Source organism: Rattus norvegicus, chromosome 2, assembly GCF_036323735.1.
Source record: "Rattus norvegicus strain BN/NHsdMcwi chromosome 2, GRCr8, whole genome shotgun sequence".
Classification (NCBI taxonomy): domain Eukaryota; kingdom Metazoa; phylum Chordata; class Mammalia; order Rodentia; family Muridae; genus Rattus; species Rattus norvegicus.
The window spans coordinates 2,784,477-2,808,916 of NC_086020.1; the positions used below are offsets into that span (position 1 = coordinate 2,784,477).

General features: G+C 38.8%; 1 pseudogene; it reads left to right on the top strand.

Annotated features, from left to right (window-relative positions):
- Uba52-ps20 (ubiquitin A-52 residue ribosomal protein fusion product 1, pseudogene 20) overlaps positions 1-24,440 on the top strand; it is a 282,754-nt pseudogene that overhangs the window by 81,298 nt on the left and 177,016 nt on the right.

The window sequence follows — 24,440 nt, forward strand, 5'->3', positions numbered from 1 at the left end:
ATATTTTTAATTATGAAAGAAAGTATGAAATGTATGAATGCCTGTGTTTAGATAACCTTCTCCCTTCTTACTTAGTTCAGGATTTCTGCCTATGGAACTGTGCTAGTCACAGTGATAAATTCTTCCAACCTAAGCAAAATGATCATGATAATTCCCTACAGATATTGTCACAGGTCAATAATATCTTGACAATCACTCAACGAGTCTCTCTCCAGTTGATTCAACATGGCCTCAACAGTTAAAACTAACATTAAAAATGACCCAGTGACTGAAGAACAGGAAAAGCTTCTTTATTATGAAGAGTCACTCTTTGTCAAGAGCAACACAGCAAGAAGAATCTTGTTAGCTCTAAAGTTATAAGTGAACACAGGAGGTAATGCTGAAGAGAGACAATAATTTCAGAAAGCAATGGTTGTACTAAGTTGTGCCTCCCTCAGCAACTAAAGCAGGGGTATCTTCAGAGGGGAACTCATTCATTGTCATATATGGCAGATACATTATCATATCTAGAGGTGAGAATGCATCATATTGTTTGCCCAAAATCTCCTACACTGAAAGGGCCAAAGGACTTGACCTCCCTCCAAAATATCAATTGAAGATAAGATGATGGAAAGTAGAGAAAGAAGAGTTAGGCCAACATGATGGTTGATGCCTTCAACCTCAGCACTGGGAGGCAGAAGCAATAAAAGTATGGTGTGTTCAAAGCCAGCTTCATCTACACAGCAAACTTCATATCAACTAGGGTTACCCAGTGAAACATAGCTTAGGGCAATGGCTGGACTCTCATCTTCAGGCTTTAGGTTTTGAAAGGTGATGTTATGATTCATGTAGGAAGATATCCATTACTGACTGCTATGCTTTTCCGAGTCAAGCTGGTTCAAGCATCTGGCTCTACATAAAGGACATAGACACACAATGCAGGCAGCGATTCCAGTCTTCCACCTACTGTCAGCTTTCTGTGTGCTCATCTTGGGTAGTCAGTCATTCCCAGGTAGTGCAACTTCTAAGCAGGTTAACCAGGCACAATCTTTATCGTATACTTCTTGATGTTATGCTTCTATGTCCATCGAATTTTGGAAAAAGTGATTAACCACTGTTTTAGGAAATCTCCTTTAGGTGTTCTGAAATGAGTGGTTTGGGATAACTCTGAAGTTTTAGGAAGCTTCTGTTAGTTTCTTCACTTGCTCTCATAGCCATTTTGTCAATAATAATGGTATTCTGAATAGAAATCTCTGACCCTCCTTTGAGCTTTATGGAATATCCCCAGGAATCTTATTTCAAAAGAAGAAGAAAAAATGGACTCCTTGTTTCAGCTAGAGGTGGAGCTTATCTCCAGGCAGATATTTCACTAAGTTATGGCAGTAAGCAGACCACCTAAGAAGAGACTGTAGGCAGACAAAAATGATGGGCAGGCCCACACATTAACCAAGACTTCTTAGCTATTTAGATACCTTAACCTCTGTCTAAACTTGAAACTCATGCATTTGAGGATAAATGGGTCTTTGTTCCTCTTTCTAGTGTGGTCACAGTGACTAGATCCCTTTCTGTCCTTTCCATTAACACTTCTTCAATTTACTTTTAAGCAAGGCTGCCTGAATCTGTTTTGTTAGTCCTTCTGGGAACAGACTGACTCACAGCTGTAACATTATCTGAAGTAAATAGCAAAGTTAGATACAAACTAGCAGTCATTTACTCACAGTCATTTACAAAGAGCAGCACCATTTTTTTTTTGAACAGTAGAGATGCTTTTCTCTAAAAGTACTTGCATCATGACTAATAGACCCTGCCTTATCTCCAAGAGGGTCATGCTAAACCCGAAATTGTCATGGAAACAACTTGAGACAACATAAGTGTTCCTCCTCAAAGCCTATACAGAAAATGCTTGTTGGGTTCCTGACAAAAGTGCCCCATCTCAATGTAGTAGAGGGAAGAGGCCAGAGCTCCCACTCACTCTGAGTGTCAAAGCTGAGAGCTCAACTGGTAAGAGGAGTGTAGGTATTATAGGGTTCTGAAAACTGAGACCAAATATGTTCTCTAGGTTTAGAAGTAATTAGTCTCAAAACAGCATTTTCAACCTGCACTTCATCTATTTGTTTCTTTGTATATTTCTTGGTGTGTATGTGTGTGCAAGTGTTTATGTGTGTGTATATGTTTATGTGGAAATTCAGGGTCAATCTCAGTGGTTTTGTGCATTACTATTACCCATCTTGATCTATAAAATCAGGCTCTCTTGTTGGTTTGGGGCTCGCAAATTAGGCTAGACACAAGGCTTCAGGGAGCATCCTGTCTCCCTTTCCTCAAAACTGGAATTGTAAGAATGTAACACAATGCTCAGGGGGTCAAAACAAGGTTTGTATGCTACTGTAGTAAGCACTTTACCAAATGAGCCAGCTATTAAGCCTCTCTTTGACCATTTCCTTTTCTTCACCTATCCTTCCTCTAGTTACCTGCTTGGTTGATCTAATGCACACATGCATGGTATATGGCATCACCACTACTTGAGCAGAATTGAAGAGGCAGCCAGTTTACAGAGGAGAAAATTTGGGCTCAAAAACAAAGTCACTTTCTAGAGGTCAAACAGATGTAATAGATGCTCACCTTTTCCCACACCTATTCCTTCACTGTCAAGGTTCAGAATCTCTTGAGATCAGACACTGACTTGAGCACTCTGAGGTGAAAAGAACACTGAAGTAGGAGATGACATTGCTACCTGCCAGTGATAGTGAAGTGTCACATTTATGGCCTATGTTCAGTGACTCCATGAATAAATGACATTATTTTTTCAATTATATGCCCCTAGGACATTTCCTTTCTGAAAGAAAAGCTTGTTTGTGGAATAGGAAGTGTTCTTACATCAGTGATTAAGAAATTCTCTTCAGGAAAGAAAGAGAATAATTACAACTCTGGGCTCAATAGAAATCCTGTCTATTCAGAACACTGGGTGACAGGCCTTTTACCCCTTCTTCAGACACAGAAATAACAAAAAACATCATTTGACAGAGAGCTCTTGTATGAGTCAGGATCACTAGAGGAGTAGATGTGATAGAATGAATGCATAATAAGAGTAATTAGGTTTGCTCACACTATACAATTTGGGAAGTCTGACACTGTAAAAGATAAGGATCCAGCAGCTGCTCAGCTCATGAATTTGCCCCCTTCTGGTCCATAAGGTATGGAGGATTCATATGAAGTCGTAGTTAGAACAGGTGAGTAGGGTAAAGAATCTGAGTTCTCGTGTCATAATATGGTTTCCTCCGTGTTAATTATTCATGGAAATGCCCTCAAAGACTCTCCCAGAGGCATAAATTGTATTAATTCCCTATCATGTTAGGTTGATGATCAAGACTGACTCTGACATTTTTCTTTTGGACTTTGTTTCATACACACACACACACACACACACACACACACACACACGCACACCATTTATACATACACATACAGAGACACATAAACACATAAATACACACACATATATACATACACACATACATACATGCATACATGCTTACATGCTTACATAGATACACATATACATACATAAACACAAATGCAGGATGGTGGGTCATGGGTGGAAGGCTGGTAAGATTTAGTTAAAGCTAGAAGCCCCAGCAACACTGACAGGATGGAGGAGCTCTGCTTGCTCAAGCACCAGGCCCCTGTCATGTAGTGGCAACCCCTTGCAGTGACCCTTCCCCCAGAGAGATTTGTGACCATCAGTCACACAGGGCAACACTCTAAGCCCTTCCATATGTAGATGAGACATCCCTAACCTTTCTGATGAATCCTGTAGGAAGCAGCTACTGTTAGACCCCAAAACACCTCAAAATTGTAGATAAAGATTCTATCCAGAAGTACTAAAGGTGTGTGATAATTACTCCTTCATTTGACAGCTTCTGCCATAAGAGCTGGAGCACCGTGGTCAGGAAAGAGAAATGCTCTTCTGAAATGCTACCAGAACCTCCCCTGCCACACACAACCCCCACCTCAGAGATCTCAGTGGAAAGCCTCTGGTAACAGGCTCACACATATACATATTCATATCTGCTACATATCTATCCAAACATACATATATACATACATATATACAAAATTCATACACGCACGCATATACATATACATCCACAAATTTAATCATCCATGCATGCAAATACACATGTATATTCAATACATACATGGGCATGTACATAAACACATTCATGTGCACAAATACAGACACACACACATACAGACACACACATACAGATGCATACACACACGTGTGCTTATATGTGACCTTATCTTAACTATATTCTTCAAAGTAAAATTAAACTTTTCTGCTTTTGCCTATGAGGAAATACACTTTGTATTGTCATGGTTTAAATAGTAGTACTGGCCCCCTCCCACATAGGCTCATAGGTTTGAATGTTTGATCCCTATGGAATGGCCCTATTTTGATGTGTGGCCTTGTTAAAGTATGTTTGGCATTGTTGTCCATTAAGCATCCCAGGCGTGCCTGAAATGTGAGACGTCTCTTCTCTCCAGTGGCTCCATGTATTCCAAGGCCTATGGGGAGCACTAGGCATGGAGCATTGAAGGACAAGGGAGGAGATCCTAATTGATGGCTAACCTTCATTGCAAGCCTTGTTGGATATGGAATCCACTCAGAGATGTGTGACTTGGCACACACTTCCAGGAAGGATTAGCTAGAATAGGGGCGCATTTTCAGAGTAGGGGGATCATCTGGAGGCCCAGTGGGAAGGAGGTCTGAGGAGAAAGCAGGATTCTCTCTTACACTGCTTTGACTTCCTGTTGTCAGAGTACATAGCTATTATTTCTGTTCTGTCCATTATTTTTATATTTGTACCTAACCTCTTGTAGTTATATTGATTGTTCATTTATCAATACTGGAACCCAGCTTCTTCAATGTTCCAATGAAAACTGATGACCCCAGTTCTTCAGGAGATCCCCCAGGCCTTTATTATCAGACTGAGACTTCTGAGTCATACAGTCTTAAGTACAGAACAACTGGTGAAGTCTCAGTCTGCCCTCTATGGGAGCTGAGAACTTGACTACCCAGACTGTATCACATAAGTCAGACTAATAGATCCCCATTTTATAATACATATTCATCCTATTGGTAGAATTAATATAGAGAAATTTGAATATTACAATTATTTCTCTTTGTCTACCATTTATTTCTGCTCTCCTTGTACTGTTGTTCTCCAAAATTCTGAGAAAAAAACTTACAGGCATTAACTTCTGTGTGCTCTGATCTTTGTTTTAAATATATTTTTCCCTGAAAATTTCAAATGAACAGTCTTAGATTGTCTGTTGCTGTGAAGAGACACTATAACCAAGACAACTCTTATAAAGGACAATATTTAATTAGAGTTGGTACTCAAATTCAGCTCCACAGTTCATTATCATCAAGGCAGGAACATGGCACTGTCCAGACAGGAGTGATGCTAGAGAAGCTGAATTCTACATTTCATCAAAGGGAAGCCAGGATCCGACTATTTTCAGACATCTAGGAGGAGGGTCTCAAATCTCATTCCTAGTTTCTCCAGCAAGGTCCAACCTACTAATGATGTCACTTTCTGTGCCAGACAACCACACTTATATACAACATTTTTGGATACTTAATTTATTCCACATATCTACTTGCTCCTGATCCCTTTCTGGCCATGTTGGCTTTTTTTTCTGGGTTGGGATGGTTAGCTTTAATTATGAACTTGACAGAACCTAGGATCAGCTAGAAAGAGAGTTTCAGATAGGGATTGCCAATATTAGGTTGGCCTCTGGGCATGTTTGTGGGGAACTCTCTTAATTATGTTAATTGATGCAACCCATTTCTGTACTGGAAGATTTCATATGGTGAGGAGAGATGTCTTGTTGGTGTTCTGTCTTCCCAGCTATTTGATAATTCCATTTAACTTCAGAAATGTTGCAAGTTTCTATTATAACAAGTTTCCATGACACCTCAAATGGCCTTTAGTCTTACTTGTCTTTCCTAGTGTTTCTGTCTTTGTTCTTCTCTTCCCTCCTGTTTGATATTTGCCTTATAGTCCATCCATAAACATCTATTTTATCTTTCCTTCCTAGGGAGACCCGTATCACTTTCTCCCCTCCAGTAACTTACTCTGTACCTAACTTCTGGCCATTGTATGGAGTATACCTTTATCAAAGATTTAAAAGCTAACATTCTTATATATGTAAATACATACTACATTTGTCTTTTGGGATCTGGGTTACTTCACCCATATAAATTACTTTCTAGCATCATCCATTTGCCTGGGAATTTAATAATCTCATTTTTAAAAAATGATCCAGTAATACTCTAATACTTAAATGTATCACATTTTTTATGAGTGGAGCAGTTATGAAAATGATTGAGCATATGTGTTTGTAGAAAGTAAAAGATTCTTTGCATATATGTAGAAGAATATTATAGCTGGATCTTGAGGTAAATGTCCAGCTTCCTGAGGAACCATCACACTGATTTCCATAGTGACTGTATAATTTCAGGCTTAACCACAATGAAAGCGCATTCTCTTAGTTCACATCCTTTCATTGATCTTGGTGATTCTGACTGATGTAAGATGAAATCTCCAAGTAGCTTTCATTTTCATTTTCCTGATGATTAAGGATATTGAACATTTGTGTGTTTCTTAGCCATTTGCATTTCATCTTTGATAACTCTTTGTTTAATTTGTACCCTATTTTTAGTTGAGTTGTTTGGTTTCTTGATGTCGGGGAATTTTTTTTTTTAGATCTTTAGATCTTTCAAATATTCCCAATATATCAGATTTGTAGTTGGTAAATTTTATTCCTTTCTGTAGGATGCCATGTTGTCCTAATGACAGTGTTCTTTGCCATTCAGAAGTTTTATTTTGTTCTGCAAGGTGCCATTTATTGTTAATATTACTTCCTATGCTAAGGCTACTTTTTCCTATGCCAACACTATTTCCTATGAGTAAGACTATTTCCCCCTATCTATTGTATTCGAGCAGGTTCTAATAAGAGTGATTTGCTATTAGTTAATGAAATACTGAGCTCAGACAGCCAAGGTGAAAGGCAATCTGATTTTGTGACTCACCTGAAACTTCTGTGCAAAGAAGAGAAAATGACCCTGGCAAGTGCTGGAATTTCAGGCATGAGCCACCAGCCCCTGATTGATGTTTCAAACCCATCTCGGTTTTGGAGGTAGAGAATAGACAGTGGAGACAATGGAAATATACCATCTGCCAGAATACATATCATCACTATATACACATCAAACCACATCTGTAAGTATTAAAAAAAAGTGCTCATGTGTGCAAGCTTTGGGACAAGGCCACTCTAGATTTTTACCATTGCTATAAAGGTAAACAGTGAGAACTAGTTTTATAGGAGTCTTCTGCAAGTTTTAGGTAAATTGGTTATTCAATGAATTAGCATTTACCAATTTGTGTTTTGTAGAATTCTTCTTGGTATCTGTATTCGGCTAATTTACTACAGTCCACAGCTTCTATTTGAAGTGCTTTATTAAGGATCTTCTTGTAAACAAGTGTAGTTTTATCGCTGCAAAGAATTCCTGCTGATGTAATTTGTAGCTTCCCCTTTAAATAGCCAGCTCTGCTGCCTTATTTTTTCATCCATTTAATTTTGTCATGTTTCAGCTTAGCCTCAACTTTAGACTTCCCGATGGGAAAACCCACCCCTGACCTCTAGCACAGGAACCCTTCTTTGTGAAATCTGTGAGACATTAGTCTTCCCTCTTTCAGGGAAGACTCAGAATGCGTGTGTGTGTGTGTGTGTGTGTGTGTGTGTGTGTGTGTGTGTGTGTGTGTGCGTGCATGTGTGTATGTATGTGTATATGTTTATATATATATATATATATATATATATATATATATATATATATATATATATATATATAATTGAAGAAGTATGAGTATGCACACATTTGTGTGTGTATGTATTAGGGCCAGAGTTTATGCCGAGTTTATGGTAGTCTACACCTTATTTTCTGAGACAGATCTCTTACTCATTCTGGATCTCACTGACTTGTGTAGCCAGTAAGCCCCAGGGATACTCCTTTGTCTACATTTCCAGAGCTTGGGATACAGATGCTTGTCACCATGTCCTTCTTTTTATGTGGGTGCTGGGGTTTAAATATAATTTCAAATGAATGAAAGTAAAGCATTCTATGGTCTATTCTATCTCCTCAGCTCCCATAATTAGAATGTTAAAGTGAGAGTTTCACTCTTTTGTGCTTCTTCAACTTCAGCTGTGGTATTACTCATCTCTTTACTCTTCTCACTCTGTGTGGTAACTGGCTTTGATTGGCATGCAAAATCTCCCCTGTAAGCATCTCTCAATCTAGGTTGTAATTTCTTCTCAAGGTTTTCCACCACTTCTCCTCCATATCCTACTTCATCTTTTTTTTTTAAATATCCATTTATTATATATGAGTACACTGTAGCTGTCTTCAGACACACCAGAAGAGGGCATCAAATCTCATTACAGATGGTTGTGAGCCACCATGTGGTTGCTGGGATTTGAACTCAGGACCTTTGGAAGAGCAGTCGGTGCTCTTAACCACTGAGCCATCTCTCCAGCCCTATCCTACTTCATCTTGTAGTGATTTCTGAACTTCTTTCCTTGCACCTGTGATAAAATATCCTGACAAAAGCAACTTAAAGCAGACAGGGTTTATTTTTGCTCATATTTGAAAGGATAGCCAACTATGCTGCAAGAAGTCAAAGCAGTGGGAGACTTTAGCTGCTCGTCCTAAAGTATCCACGACAAGGAACAGAGATTTATTTATTTACAACTCTTAGTGTGTGTGTGTGTGTGTGTGTCTGTGTGTCTGTGTGTCTGTGTGTGTGTAAATGTATATTGTGTGTAAATGTATATGGTGCATGTATGTAAATATATAGGATGTGTGTGTGTGTGTGTGTGTGTGTGTGTGTGTGTGTGTTTAGGTGAACATGTCATGCTACATAGGTATAGATCAGAAGGCAGCTTGATGTATTCAGTTCTCATTCCATCTTTACAGGGTTTAGGGGTCCAACACATGTCTCCAGACTTGCTCACCAAGCACATTACCGCTAAGTAACTTTCTATCTCTTTTTATTTCTAATTATGCATGGCAAACTAACACAGATCCGATATAACCTGCTGAGTGTCATTTAGAATATGAAGTGCCTTTGATTTGGAGCAGTGCTGCTCTAAATTGTCAACCAGATAGTGGCCAGCACACTGTGTTCTTTCCCTCTAAACTTATAGTTTATTTCAAAGAACCATTTCTTTGGTGAGTCAGCCAATGCATTACAAACAAGTTTATTTGTACAAGTACATGGATTGTAGTTATTCAATTCAATATAACACATGTGCTTCATTGACTGCATAATACAGATAGTCAACTCAACATGCTCTTGAAATACTCTGGAGACAAATCTGAAGGTGTTTCTAAGGGGGCTTTTCCAGATTAGGCTAACTATAGGAAGAATTACTCAAAATGTTAGTGTTACTATGGGCTAGAATCCCAGACACAGGAAAAACAGAAAGTAAGCTGAGTACCACATTCAGTTCTCTTGGGTTTCTTGCTGTAAACACCATGCAGGCAATGGTCTCATTCTTTTGGCATCACAATTGCTATTCAGTGAGCACTAACTCTTAAGCCAAACTATGAAGAAGGAGAACTTTTCTTGGGCTAATATACTAGCAGATACCTGCTCCCTGCCATTTACAGAGAACATCGGTGAGAGAATCCTGATTATTTCAAAGGTAATACTCCCAATATATGGAAGATTGATAACTGAACAAGAGCGGGGCTACTTTTTAAATATATGTCATTTAATCTTCCAAACAACACCTGTCTAAAGTCCTGAGAAACTGGAAAATACTACATGACATGGGGCAGTAGACCAAGCATGAGATTCTAATCTCAATGATCCTCCCACATCACTTTTCTTTTGTTCTTATTATTTGTCTTTTTGCTATACAAAATACCTAGCAAGAACAACATAAAGAAGAAAAGGTTTGTTCTGTTTGATACGGTATCAGTAGATACAGTCTATCAAGGCACAGAAGGAATGGCTCCAGGAGTATGAAGCAGTTGGTGCCACTGTGTCCTTGGTTATCTAGCAGACAATGATGATCCCATGTTCAGTTCAGTTTATTTTTATTCATTCTAGGGTTCAGTCCTATGGGATGTTGTCACCCACATTTATGATAGGTCTTTCCAATTTTAATGATCTTGAAACTCCTCCCCACTCACATACCCAGTGATTTGTCTTTAAGACAATTCTAGATCCTGTCAAGTAGCTAGCACATAGTAACAATCACACTTTCTGATTCAAGTCAATATTAGAGAGTTTACAAACATCTAAATGACTGTATTGCTATGAATGTGACTTTAAGAAAACTTTTTAGTGGTATTGTATGTCCAAGTATGCTGTATAACTATCTCTAGATTTACTGTCCCATTCCATCCCATTTGAGGACATTCTCTTCCAAGATTCCCAATAAACTTTTTTTCCTTTTCCTTTTTTTAATTTTTTGACATCATTTAGTTTCTTTTTCTAATGGGATATTTATAATTTTCATTTTGAATGTTATTCCCTTTCCCTGTTTTCTGGTCATAAGCCCCCTACCTCATCCCCCTCCCCTTCTTCTTGAGCTAATATACTAGCAGACACCTGCTCCCTGCCCAAAGCCCCTGAAATTCCCTTACAATCGGGGGGGGCAACCTTGGCAGGACCAAGGGCTTCTCCTTCCGTTGGTGCCCAACAAGGCCATCCACTGCTAAATATGTAACTGGAACCATGGGTCTGTCCATGTGTAGTCTTTGGGTAGTGGTTTCGTCATTCGGAACTCTGGTTGGTTGGTATTGTTATTCTTATGGGAGTCCAAAACCCTTCAGCTCCTTCAATCTTTTCTCTAACTCCTCCACTTGGGGCCACCTTCTCAGTTCAATGGTTTGGTGCTAACATTTGCCTCTGTATTTGTTAGGCTCTGACTGAGCTTCTCAGGAGACAACTGTAGGCTATTGTCCACATGGCTTCATCAATATTGTCTAGATTTGGTGGAGTATCTATATATATACACACACAGTGGGGCAGGCTCTGAATGGCCATTCTTTCTGTCTCTGCTCCAGACTTTATCTCCATGTTTCCTCCTATGAATATTTCTGTTCCCTCTTTAAGAAGGACTAAATAATCCTCACTTTAGTTACCCTTCTTTTTGAGTTTCATGTGGTCTGTGGACTGTTTCTTGGGTAATTCAAGTGTTTAGGCTAATATCTACTTCTCAATCAATGCATACAATGTATGCTTTTTCATGACTGGGTTACCTCACTCAGGATGATATTTTCTGGTTCCATCCATTTGCCTATGAATTTCATAAAGTCATTGTTTTTGATAGCTGAGTAGTACTTCATTGTGTAGATGTACTACATTTTCTGTTTCTATTCTTCTGTTGGATCCCAGGGCATCTGGGTTTTTTTTCCAGCTTTTGGATATTATAAATAAGTCTGCTATAAACATAGTGGATCATTTCTCTTTGTTGTATGTTGGAGCATCATTTGTCTAGGCTTACAACCAAAAGAAAGTTTCATTATATGGCTTTGCTATTTTGTTATACAAAGCAGGTGGTGATTGAATGTGCCAGGACGTGCACCTAGCAACTTTCTATGTGAGAAGGGAAGGACCACATATCAGCATTACAGACAATATGCTGGAAAATGCAGAGGTTTACACACATGCAAGGATGGTTGGCAAATGTCAGTCACAACTTGACATTGTAGGTGAGAGTAGGTAGCTTAATCATCTGTCCAATCTATTTAATGCCATATCTCTTCTTCAACATCAAACTTTAATTTATGCCAAAGACCAGCCTCCGATGGGAGAAAAGTTCCTTAGAGGAGGGACGTTTAAGATAGGTGGAAAAAAAAACAAACCAAGTTGAAGGCAAATTTTAAGTTAAAAGCTGATGGCCTATGTTTGCTCTCAACACGTTTCCAGACTTCTCCCTCTAGAGACAATTTTCTCTTGCAATTACATACAACTCATGTCTTGTAGATCAAATGGCTAATCTTCTGTTGAAATATCAATTCAGTTAATATCTGAGATTCTCTTTTGATTATCTCATTAATCAGTGTCTCATGTTTCCCATGACACCAGCAGATTCATTCTTAGAATGAAACATTTTTTTAAACAGTGCAAATAAGTCCATAGACCTGTCTTTTTTTGTAAGCACAGATAATGAGCTCACTGTGTGATATTATGATTTTTTACTATGCCTGGATTAACCTAACTCTTTCTCAGGCTGATCATGGTCTCAGGAATCTGCCTGTCTTTGTATCTGTATGACAAGCTGGCTTATAATACAGCTTCCTCTGATTTTCTCAGTCTACACAGCTCCTTTTACAATATGCATTGAATGATTATATCTTGCAAAGTTAAGGAATTACATATTCTTGAACTCATATTTTCAGAGATCTTTCCCAAGTCCTCCCACAGTCATGTTATCTCCATGATTACCATGGAGTCATTAACCTTAGCATGAGGACAATCCTTACATTATTATGTAAACAAGCCTTATACCTACAGCAATGACCATCAGTACCAGAGGCTGCCAACTTGCTGGCTCAGTTCCTGGGGTGGAAACCAAGTCAAACAGTCTTTTACATGGCCAAGCCAGACTTGGAAAATTTAAATTTTTTATTTCTCTGTGATTATTAGGTATGAGCATGTGAGTGTGCATGTGTGTGTGTGTGTGTGTGTGTGTGTGTGTGTGTGTGTCTGGTGTACGGCATTCATATGTTTGAGAGTGGGAATGTACATGACAAGTTTACCAACTTGGAGACATCAGACGACAAATTCAGATGTCATTTCCTTTACAGTTTTTGAGACAGTGTATTTTCTATATACAGCGATGTAACTGTCCCAAGACCTTCTGTGATTCTCCTGTCCTTTCTCTCATTTTATGGTAGCAACACTGGGATTAGAGATATATATTGTCAAACCTGATTTTCATTAGTTTTGGGAATTAAAACTTAGGGTCTCACACTTGCAAAGCAAATATTTGTAAAATTTTACTTCCTCACACCATTCTCCAAACACACTTTTTATTTTCTCTAAGAGCTTTCTGATTAGAGAAGCTATTTGACTTGCCAACCCTATCTGATATAATTTCTTTTTATTATCCTTTCACCACATGTAAATTTTGTAAAGAAGAACCAGAAAATAGACTACCTAGGGACAACACAGACAACTATTCTTGATGGCAGAGGAAGCAATTAAGAGGAGTGGGTTTAAGAGGAATGGATACAGAAAATGTGGTACATCTACACAATGAAATATTACTCAGCTATCAAAAACAATGCCTTTATGAAATTCATAGGCAAATGGTTGGAACTGGAAAATATCTTCCTGAGTGAGGTAACCCAATCACAGAAAAACACACATGGTATGCACTCATTGATAAGTGGCTATTAGCCCAAATGCTTGAAATACCCTAGATGCCTAGAATACAACATGGATGATCAAAATGTGAATGCTTCACTCCTTCTTTAAAAGGGGAACAAGAAATACCCTTGGCAGGGAATAGAGAGGCAAAGATTAAAACAGACACAGAAGGAACACCCATTCAGAGCCTGCCCCACATGTGGCCCATACATATACAGCCACCCAATTAGACAAGATGGATGAAGCAAATAAGTGCAGGCAGACAGGAGCCGGATGTAGATCTCTCCTGAGAGACAGAGCCAGAATACAGCAAATACAGAGGCGAATGCCAGCTGCAAAGCACTGAACTGAGAACAGGACCCCCGTTGAAGGAATCAGAGAAAGAAGTGGAAGAGCTTGAAGGGGCTCGAGACCCCATATGAACAACAATGCCAAACAACCAGAGCTTCCAGAGACTAAGCCACTACGTAAAGATTATACATGGACTGACCCTGGACTCTGACCTCATAGGTAGCATTGAATATCCTAGTAAGATCACCAGTGGAAGGGGAAGCCCTGGGTCCTACTAAGACTGAACCCTCAGTGAAGGTGATTCTTGGGGGCAGGGCGGCAATGGGGGGAGGATGGGGAGGGGAACACCTATAAAGAATGAGAGGGGGAGGGGTTGTGGTATGTTGGCCCGGAAACTGTGAAAGGGAATAACACTCGAAATGTAAATAAGAAATACTCAAGTTAATAAAAATAATAATAATAATAAGAGGAGTGAGTTTGCTGCTCTTTTAGATATTCTGCCTATAAACTACCATTTACCTACTCTGTGTTAGGAACACTTGTCTCCAGAGATGACTATATCAGAGGAGATGGAATATAAAATGTTTGTTCTTTTTTGGTCTCATTGGTTCTGTAGTTTCTGGAGGAGGACTGGCTTTTGTTTGCAAACAAGTATTAACAAGGAGGTTGCCAAGCTGCACATTCCAAAAAGAGAGCATAATCTGTAACTCATACATTTTCCAATGCTGATAGATTCCCCAACTCACACCCTTGGAGCAGATATGCATTTCCTGAGAAGCGATAAAAATGACAATAAGCTTTCTCATTTTACTCCATGTCTTTCTGTGCTGGAAAGAGGCTTCCAGTAAATTTTCAAATGATTCTTTTCTTTTTCTTCCAATTTCTTCCTTCCATTTTTGATTTTAGCAAATTACAGCCATTTGAAAGGAATACAATTTTAGCCCTCTGCAGAGTATGGACTTGAATTTTGAGCCATCCTGGGTCAGTTTCTAGTCAAAACCATAAGCTATACTCAGCTATACTTAGGAACAAGCTAAACCTGTTCACTGTGTGTAGAATGCAGACATTCTAAGTAACATAAGGGATTGCTGGCAATGAAATGAGCATAGAGTTGTTCTTGATACTGATGTTGTCAACCTCAGTGCAAGTCATGTCAGTGAAAAGGCAGGATGAAGTTAGAAAATTTTGAAATTAAGTTTCTTTTTTTTTTCTTTTTTTTCAGTTTTTTTCCTTTCTTTTTTCTTTCTTTCTTTTTTTTTTATTAACTTGAGTATTTCTTATATACATTTCGAGTGTTATTCCCTTTCCCGGTTTCTGGGCAAACATTCCCCTCCCCCCTCCCCTTCCTTATGGGTGTTCCCTTCGCAACCCTCCCCCCATTGCCGCCCTCCCCCCAACAGTCTAGTTCACTGGGGGTTCAGTCTTAGCAGGACCCAGGGCTTCCCCTTCCACTGGTGATCTTACTAGGATATTAATTGCTATCTATGAGGTCAGAGTCCAGGGTCAGTCCATGTATAGTCTTTAGGTAGTGGCTTAGTCCCTGGAAGCACTCATTGCTTGCCATTGTTCATACGGGGTCTCGAGCCCCTTCAAGCTCTTCCAGTTCTTTCTCTGATTCCTTCAACTGGCGTCCTATTCTCAGTTCAGTGGTTTGCTGCTGGCATACGCCTCTGTATTTGCTGTATTCTGGCTCTGTCTCTCAGGAGAGATCTACATCCGGCTCCTGTCGGTCTGCACTTCTTTGCTTCATCCATTTTGTCTAATTGGGTGGCTGTATATGTATGGGCCACATGTGGGGCAGGCTCTGAATGGGTGTTCCTTCAGTCTCTGTTTTAATCTTTGCCTATCCCTTCCCTGCCAAGGGTATTCTTGTTCCCCTTTTAGAGAAGGAGTGAAGCATTCACATTTTGATCATCCGTCTTGAGTTTCATTTGTTCTAGGCATCTAGGGTAATTCAAGCATTTGGGCTAATAGCCACTTATCAGTGAGTCCATACCCTGTATGTCTTTCTGTGATTGGGTTAGCTCACTCAGGATGATATTTTCCAGTTCAAACCATTTGCCTACGAATTTCATAAACTCGTTGTTTTTGATAGCTGAGTAATATTCCATTGTGTAGATGTACCACATTTTCTGTATCCATTCCTCTGTTGAAGGGCATCTGGGTTCTTTCCAGCTTCTGCGATAAATAAGGCTGCGATGAACATAGTGGAGCACGTGTCTTTTTTATATGTTGGGGCATCTTTTGGGTATATGCCCAAGAGAGGTATAGCTGGATCCTCAGGCAGTTCAATGTCCAATTTTCTGAGGAAACTCCAGACTGATTTCCAGAATGGTTGTACCAGTCTGCAATCCCCCCAAGAATGGAGGAGTGTTCCTCTTTCTCCACATCCTCGCCAGCATCTGCTGTCACCTGAGTTTTTGATCTTAGCCATTCTCACTGGTGTGAGGTGAAATCTCAGGGTTGTTTTGATTTGCATTTCCCTTATGACTAAAGATGTTGAACATTTCTTTAGGTGTTTCTCAGCCATTCGGCATTCCTCAGCTGTGAATTGTTTGTTTAGCTCTGAACCCCATTTTTTAATAGGGTTATTTGTCTCCCTGCGGTCTAACTTCTTGAGTTCTTTGTATATTTTGGATATAAGGCCTCTATCTGTTGTAGGATTGGTAAAGATCTTTTCCCAATCTGTTGATTGCCATTTTGTCCTAACCACAGTGTCCTTTGCCTTACAGAAGCTTTGCAGTTTTATGCTATCCCATTTGTCGATTCTTGATCTTAGAGCGTAAGCCATTGGTGTTTTGTTCAGGAAATTTTTTCCAGTGCCCATGTGTTCCAGATGCTTCCCTAGTTTTTCTTCTATTAGTTTGAGTGTGTCTGGTTTGACGTGGATGTCCTTGATCCACTTGGACTTAAGCTTTGTACAGGGTGATAAGCATGGATCAATCTGCATTCTTCTACATGTTGACCTCCAGTTGAACCAGCACCATTTGCTGAAAATGCTATCTTTTTTCCATTGGATGGTTTTGTCTCCTTTGTCAAAAATCAAGTGACCATAGGTGTGTGGGTTCATTTCTGGGTCTTCAATTCTGTTCCATTGGTATATCTGTCTGTCTCTGTACCAATACCATGCAGTTTTTTATCACTATTGCTATGTAATACTGCTTGAGTTCAGGGATAGTGATTCCCCCTGAAGTCCTTTTATTGTTGAGGATAGTTTTAGCTATCCTGGGTTTTTTGTTATTCCAGATGAATTTACAAATTGTTCTGTCTAACTCTTTGAAGAATTGGATTGGTATTTTGATGGGGATTGCACGAATCTGTAGATCGCTTTTGGTAAAATGGTCATTTTTACTATATTAATCCTGCCAATCCATGAGCATGGGAGATCTTTCCATCTTCTGAGGTCTTCTTCAATTTCCTTCTTCAGTGTCTTGAAGTTCTTATTGTACAGATCTTTTACTTGCTTGGTTAAAGTCACACTGAGGTACTTCATATTATTTGGGTCTATTATGAAGGGTGTCCTTTCCCTAATTTCTTTCTCGGCTTGTTTCTCTTTTGTGTAGACGAAGGCTACTGATTTATTTGAGTTAATTTTATACCCAGCCACTTTGCTGAAGTTGTTTATCAGCTTTAGTAGTTCTCTGGAGGAACTTTTGGGATCACTTAAATAAACTATCATATCATCTGCAAATAGTGATATTTTGACTTCTTCTTTTCTGATCTGTATCCCCTTGACCTCCTTTTGTTGTCTGATTGCTCTGGCTAGAACTTCAAGAAATATATTGAATAAGTAGGGAGAGAGTGGGCAGCCTTGTCTAGTCCCTGATTTTAGTGGGATTGCTTCAAGTTTCTCTCCATTTAGTTTAATGTTAGCAACTGGTTTGCTGTATATGGCTTTTACTATGTTTACGTATGGGCCTTGACTTCCTATTCTTTCCAGGACTTTTATCATGAAGGGGTGTTGAATTTTGTCAAATGCTTTCTCAGCATCTAATGAAATGATCATGTGGTTTTGTTCTTTCAGTTTGTTTATATAATGGATCACGTTGATGGTTTTCCGTATATTAAACCATCCCTGCATGCCTGGGATGAAGCCTACTTGATCATGGTGGATGATTGTTTTGATGTGCTCTTGGATTCGGTTTGCCACAATTTTGTTGAATATTTTTGCGTCGATATTCATAAGGGAAATTGGCCTGAAGTTCTCTTTCTTTGTTGGGTCTTTCTGTGGTTTAGGTATAAGAGTAATTGTGGCTTCATAGAAGGAATTCGGGAGTGATCCATCTGTTTCAATTTTGTGGAATAGTTTGGATAATATTGGTATGAGGTCTTCTATGAATGTTTGATAGAATTCTGCACTAAACCCGTCTGGACCTGGGCTCTTTTTGGTTAGGAGACCTTTAATGACTGCTTCTATTTCCTTAGGAGTTATGGGGTTGTTTAACTGGTTTATCTGTTCCTGATTTAACTTCGGTACCTAGTACCAGTCTAGGAAATTGTCCATTTCCTGTAGATTTTCAAGTTTTGTTGAATATAGGCTTTTATAGTAAGATCTAATGAGTTTTTCAATTTCCTCTGAATCTGTAGTTATATCTCCCTTTTCATTTCTGATTTTGTTAATTTGGATACACTCTCTGTGTCCTCTCCTTAGTCCTGCTAATGGTTTATCTATCTTGTTGATTTTCTCAAAGAACCAAGTTCTGTTCTGTTGATTCTTTCTATGGTCCTTTTTGTTTCTACTTGGTTGATTTCAGCTCTGAGTTTGATTATTTCCTGCCTTCTACTCCTCCTGTGTGTATTTGCTTCTTTTTGCTCTAGAGCTTTTAGGTGTGCTGTCAAGGTACTGACATATGCTCTTTCCTGTTTCTTTCTGCAGGCACTCAAGGCTATGAGTTTTCCTCTTAGCACAGCTTTCATTGTGTCCCATAAGTTTGGGTATGTTGTACCTTCATTTTCATTAAATTCTAAAAAGTTTTTAATTTCTTTCTTTATTTCTTCCTTGACTAGGTTATCATTGAGTAGAGCATTGTTCAATTTCCACTTATATATGGGCATTCTTCCCTTATTGTTATTGAAGACCAGTTTTAGGCCGTGGTGGTCTGATAACACGCATGGGATTATTTCTATCTTTCTGTACCTGTTGAGGCCTGTTTTTTGACCAACTATATGGTCACTTTTGGAGAAAGTTCCATGAGGAGCTGAGAAGAATGTATATCCTTTTGCTTTAGGATAGAATGTTCTATAAATATCCGTTAAGTCCATTTGGCTCATGACTTCTCTTAGTCTGTCTACGTCTCTGTTTAATTTCTGGTTCCATGATCTGTCCATTGATGAGAGTGGGGTGTTGAAATCTCCCACTATTATTGTGTGAGGTGCAATATGTGTTTTGAGCTTTATTAAGGTTTCTTTTACATATGTAGGTGCCCTTGTATTTGGGGCATAAATATTTAGGATTGAGAGTTCATCTTGGTGGATTTTTCCTTTGATGAATATGAAGTGTCCTTCCTTATTTTTTGATGACTTTTAGTTCAAAATTGCTTTTATTTGATATTAGAATGGCTACTCCAGCTTGCTTCTACTGACCATTTGCTTGGAAAGTTGTTTTCCAGCCTTTCACTCTGAGGTAGTGTCTGTCTTAGTCTCTGAGGTGTGTTTCCTGTAGGCAGCAGAATGCAGGGTCCTCGTTGCGTATCCAGTTTGTTAATCTATGTCTTTTTATTGGGGAGTTGAGGCCATTGATGTTGAGAGATATTAAGGAATAGTGATTATTGCTTCCTGTTATATTCATATTTGGATGTGAGGTTATGTTTGTGTGCTTTTCTTCTCTTTGTTTTGTTGCCAACACGATTAGTTTCTTGCTTCTTCTAGGGTATAGCTTGCCTCCTTATGTTGGGCTTTACCATTTATTATCCTTTGTAGTGCTGGATTTGTCGAAAGATATTGTATAAATTTGGTTTGTCATGGGATATCTTGGTTTCTCCATCTATGTTAATTGAGAGTTTTGCAGTATACAGTAACCTGGGCTGGCATTTGTGTTCTCTTAGGGTGTGTATGACATCTGTCCAGCATCTTCTGACTTTCATAGTTTCTGGCGAAAAGTCTGGTGTGATTCTGATAGGTCTGCCTTTATATGTTACTTGACTTTTTTCCTTACTGCTTTTAATATTCTTTCTTTATTTTGTGCGTTTGGTGTTTTGACTATTATGTTATGGGAGGTTTTTCTTTTCTGGTCCAATCTATTTGGAGTTCTGTAGGCTTCTTGTATGCCTCTGGGTATCTCTTTTTTTAGGTTAGGGAAGTTTTCTTCTATGATTTTGTTGAAGATATTTACTGGTCCTTTGAGCTGGGAGTCTTCACTGTCTTCTATACCTATTATCCTTAGGTTTGATCTTCTCATTGAGTCCTGGATTTCCTGTATGTTGTGGACCAGTAGCTTTTTCTGCTGTACATTATCTTTGACAGTTGAGTCAATGATTTCTATGGAATCTTCTGCTCCCGAGATTCTCTCTTCCATCTCTTGTATTCTGTTGTAGAAGCTTGTATCTACAGCTCCTTGTCTCTTCTTTTGGTTTTCTATATCCAGGGTTGTTTCCATGTGTTCTTTCTTGATTGCTTCTATATCCATTTTTTATTCCTTCAACTGTTTGTTTGTGTTTTCCTGGAATTCTTTCAGGGATTTTTGCGATTCCTTTCTGTAGGCTTCTACTTGTTTATTAATGTTTTCCTGTGTTTCTCTAAGGGAGTTCTTCACATCTTTCTTGAAGTCCTCCAGCATCATGATCAAATATGATTTTGAAACTAGATCTTGCTTTTCTGGTGTGTTTGGATATTCCATGTTTATTTTGGTGGGAGAATTGGGCTCCGATGATGCCATGTAGTCTTGGTTTCTGTTGCTTGGTTTCGTGTGCGTGCCTCTCGCCATCAGATTATCTCTAGTGTTACTTTGTTCTGCTATTTCTGACCGTGGCTAGACTGTCCTATAAGCCTGTGTGTCAGGAGTGCTGTAGACCTGTTTTCCTGTTTTCTTTCAGCCAGTTATGGGGACAGAGTGTTCTGCTTTCGGGCATGTAGTTTTTCCTTTCTACAGGTCTTCAGCTGTTCCTTTGGGCCTGTGTCTTGAGTTCACCAGGCAGGTCACTTGCAGCAGAAAATTTGGTATTACCTGTGGTCCCGAGGCTCAAGTTTGCTCGCGGGGTGCTGCCCACGAGCTCTCTGTGGCGGCAGCAACCAGGAAGATCTGCGCCGCCCTTTCCTGGAGCTTCCGTGCACTAGGGTTCCAGATGGCGTTTTGTGTTTTCCTCTGGCGTCCGTGATGTGTGTGCAGAGTGCAGTCTCTTCTGGTTTCCCAGGCGTTTCTGCCTCTCTGAACGTTTAGCTCTCCCTCCCACGGGATTTGGGTGCAGAGAACTGTTTATCCGGTCTGTTTCCTTCAGGTTCCAGCGGTGTCTCAGGCGCAGGGGTCCTGCCGCTCCTGGGCCCTCCCCTACGGGAACCCAGAGGCCTTATACAGTTTCCTCTTGGGCCACGGATGTAATTAACTTACTTACTTGTTGATTTATTGATTTATATATTTAAATTTTTGGATTTTTAAAATTTACATTTCAAAAGTTATTTCTTTCCTTGTTTCCCATACATAACACCCCATCCCATCTGATCTTCAACTTCTATGAGGGTGTTCCCCATCCCTAACCCAGCCATACCTCCCTGACATTCCTCTACAATAAGGTCCAGCCTTTAATGGACAAAAGAATTATCCCATTCGTGCCCAATAAAGTCATCCTCTGCTGCATAAGCGGCTGGAGCTGTGGGTCTGTCCATGTGTATTCTTTGGGTAGTGGTTTAGTCCCTGGTAGCTCCCGTTGCTTGCTATTGTTCTTATGGGATTGCAAGCCTCTTTAGCTCCTTCAAACCTTTCTCTAACTTATGCATTGGGAACACTATTCTCAGTTCAAAGGTTTGTTGCTAGAATTGCCTCTGTATTTGTCCTGCTCTGTCCGAGCCTCTCCAGAAACAGCTGTATCAGGCTGCTTTCAGCATGCACTTCTTGGCTTCATCAATATTGTCTATGTTTGGTAGCTGTATATATATATATATATATATATATATATATATATATATATATATATATATATATATATATATATATATGCTGGATGCCCAGGTGGAACAGGCTCTAAATGGTCAATCCTTCAGTCTCTGCTCTAAATATTGTTTCCATATCTTCTCTTATGATTAATTTTATTCATTTATTTAAGGACTGAAGCATCTGCACTTTGATTATCCATCTTCTTGACCCTCATGTAGTCTATGGATTGTATCTTGGGTAATTAGAGCATTTGGGCTAATACGCTCTTATCAGTGAATGCATACCATTTGTGTCTTTCTGTGATTCAGTTACGTATTCCAGATGATATTTCTAGTTCCACCCATTTGCTTGTAAGTTTCATGAAGTCATTGTTTTTGATACCTGTATAGTACACCATTGTGTAGAAGTTTCACATTTTCTGTATCCATTCCTCTGTTGAAAGGCATCTGGGTATTTTCCAGCTTCTAACTATTATAAATATATCTGCTATGAACATATTTGAGCATGTGTCCTTGTTATAGTTGAAGCATCATTTGGGTATATGCACAAAAGTGGTATAGGTGGGTCATTTGGCAGTACTATATCCAATTTTTTGAGGAATCTCCAGAGCGACTTCCAGAGTGGTTTTACTAGCTTGAAATCCCACCAACAATTAAGGATCGTTCTTCTTTCTCCACATCCTCACCAGCACCTGTTTATATATGAGTTTTTGATCTTAGCCATTCCGACTGGTGTAAGGTCAAATCTAATGGTTGTTTTCATTTGCATTTTCCTGATGACTAAGAATGTTGAATAGTTGTTTAGCCATTCAATGTTCTTCAGATGAGTATTCCTTCTTTAGCTCTGTACCACATTTTTTATATATGGTTATTTGACCTCTGGAATCTAACTCCTTGAATTCTTTGTGTATTTTGGATATTAGACCTCTATCAGATGTAGGATAGGTAAAGATCTTTTCCCATCAATTGGGTGTAATTTTGTCCTATTGACAGTGTCCTTTGCATTACAGAAGCTTTGCAATTTTATAAAGTCCCAATTGTTCATTCTTGAAGAGCATAAACCTTTGGTGTTTTGTTCAGGAAATTTTTCAGAGTGCCCACGTATTCGAGGCTCTTCCCCACATTTTCTTCTATTAGTTTGAGTGTATCTGGTTTTATATGCAGGTCCTAGATCCCCTTGGATTTAAGCCTTTTACATAGCCATAAGAATAGAATGATTTACATTTTTCTACATGCTGACCTCCAATTAAACCAGCAAAAATTATTAAAAATGCTATCTTTTTTTCCCCACTGGATGGTTTTAATTCACTGTCAAATATTGAGTGACCATAGGGATGGGTTCATTCCTGGGTCTTCAATTCTATTCTATTGATCTATCTCCTTTTCTTTTTACCAGGACCATACGGTTTTTATCACTTTTTTTCTGTAATACAGCTTGAGGTCTAAGATGGTGATTCCTCCAGAAGTTCTTTTATTGTTGAGGATAGTTTTCGATGTCCAGATGAATTTGCAAATTTCTCTTTCTAACTCTATGAATATTAGAGTTGGAATTATGATGAGGATTGCATGGAATCTCTAGATGGCTTTTGACATGATGGCCATTTTTATTATATTTATCCTGCCAATCCATAATCATGGTAGATCCTTCCATCTTCTGAGATCTTCTTTAATTTCTTTCTTCAGAGACTTGAAGTTCTTGTCACACAGATCTTTCCCTTGATTGGTTAGAGTTACACCAAGGTATTTTGTATTATTTATGACTATTATGAATGGTGTCATTTCCCTAATTTCTTTCACTGACTGTTTATACTTTGAGAAGGCTACCTATTTGTTTTTCTTAATTTTCTACACAGCCACTTTGCTAAAGTTTTTTATCAGGCTTACTATTTCTCTGGTGGAATCATTGGATCAATTAAATATACTATCATATCATCTCCTAATGGTTATATATTGACTTCCTCCTTTCCAATTTGTGTCAGTTGGACCTCAATTTGCTGTCTGATTGCTCTGACTAGGACTTTGAGTACTATATTGAATAAGTAGGGAGAGAGTGTGCAGTCTTGTCTATTCCCTGATAGTAGTGGGATTGCTTCAAGTTTCTCTCCATTTACCTTGATATTAGCTACTGGTTTGCTGTATATTGCTTTTACTATGTTTTGATTTGGATGTTGAATTCTTAATCTTTCCAGGACTTTTATCATAAAGTGGTGTTGAATTTTGTCAAATGCTTTCTCAGAATCTCATGAAATAATTATCTTTCTTTTTTCCTTTGATTTCATTTACATAGTGGATTATGTTTATGGATTTCTGTATATTAAACCATCCCTGCATCCTTGGGATGAAGCCAGCTTGATCATGATGGATGATTGTTTTGAATTCTTTTTGGGTTTGGTTTGCAAGAATTTTATTGAGTGTTTTTGCATCGATATTCATAACCGAAATTGGTTTGCAATTCTTGCTCTTTGTTGGGTCTTTAAGTGTTTTAGTTATAAGCATAACTGTGGCTTCAGAAAATAAATTGTGTAGTGTTTCTTCTATTTCTTCTATTCTGTGGTATAGTTTGGATGGTATTGGTATAAGGTCTTCTATGGAGTTATGATAGAATGCTGCACTGAACCCATTTTATCC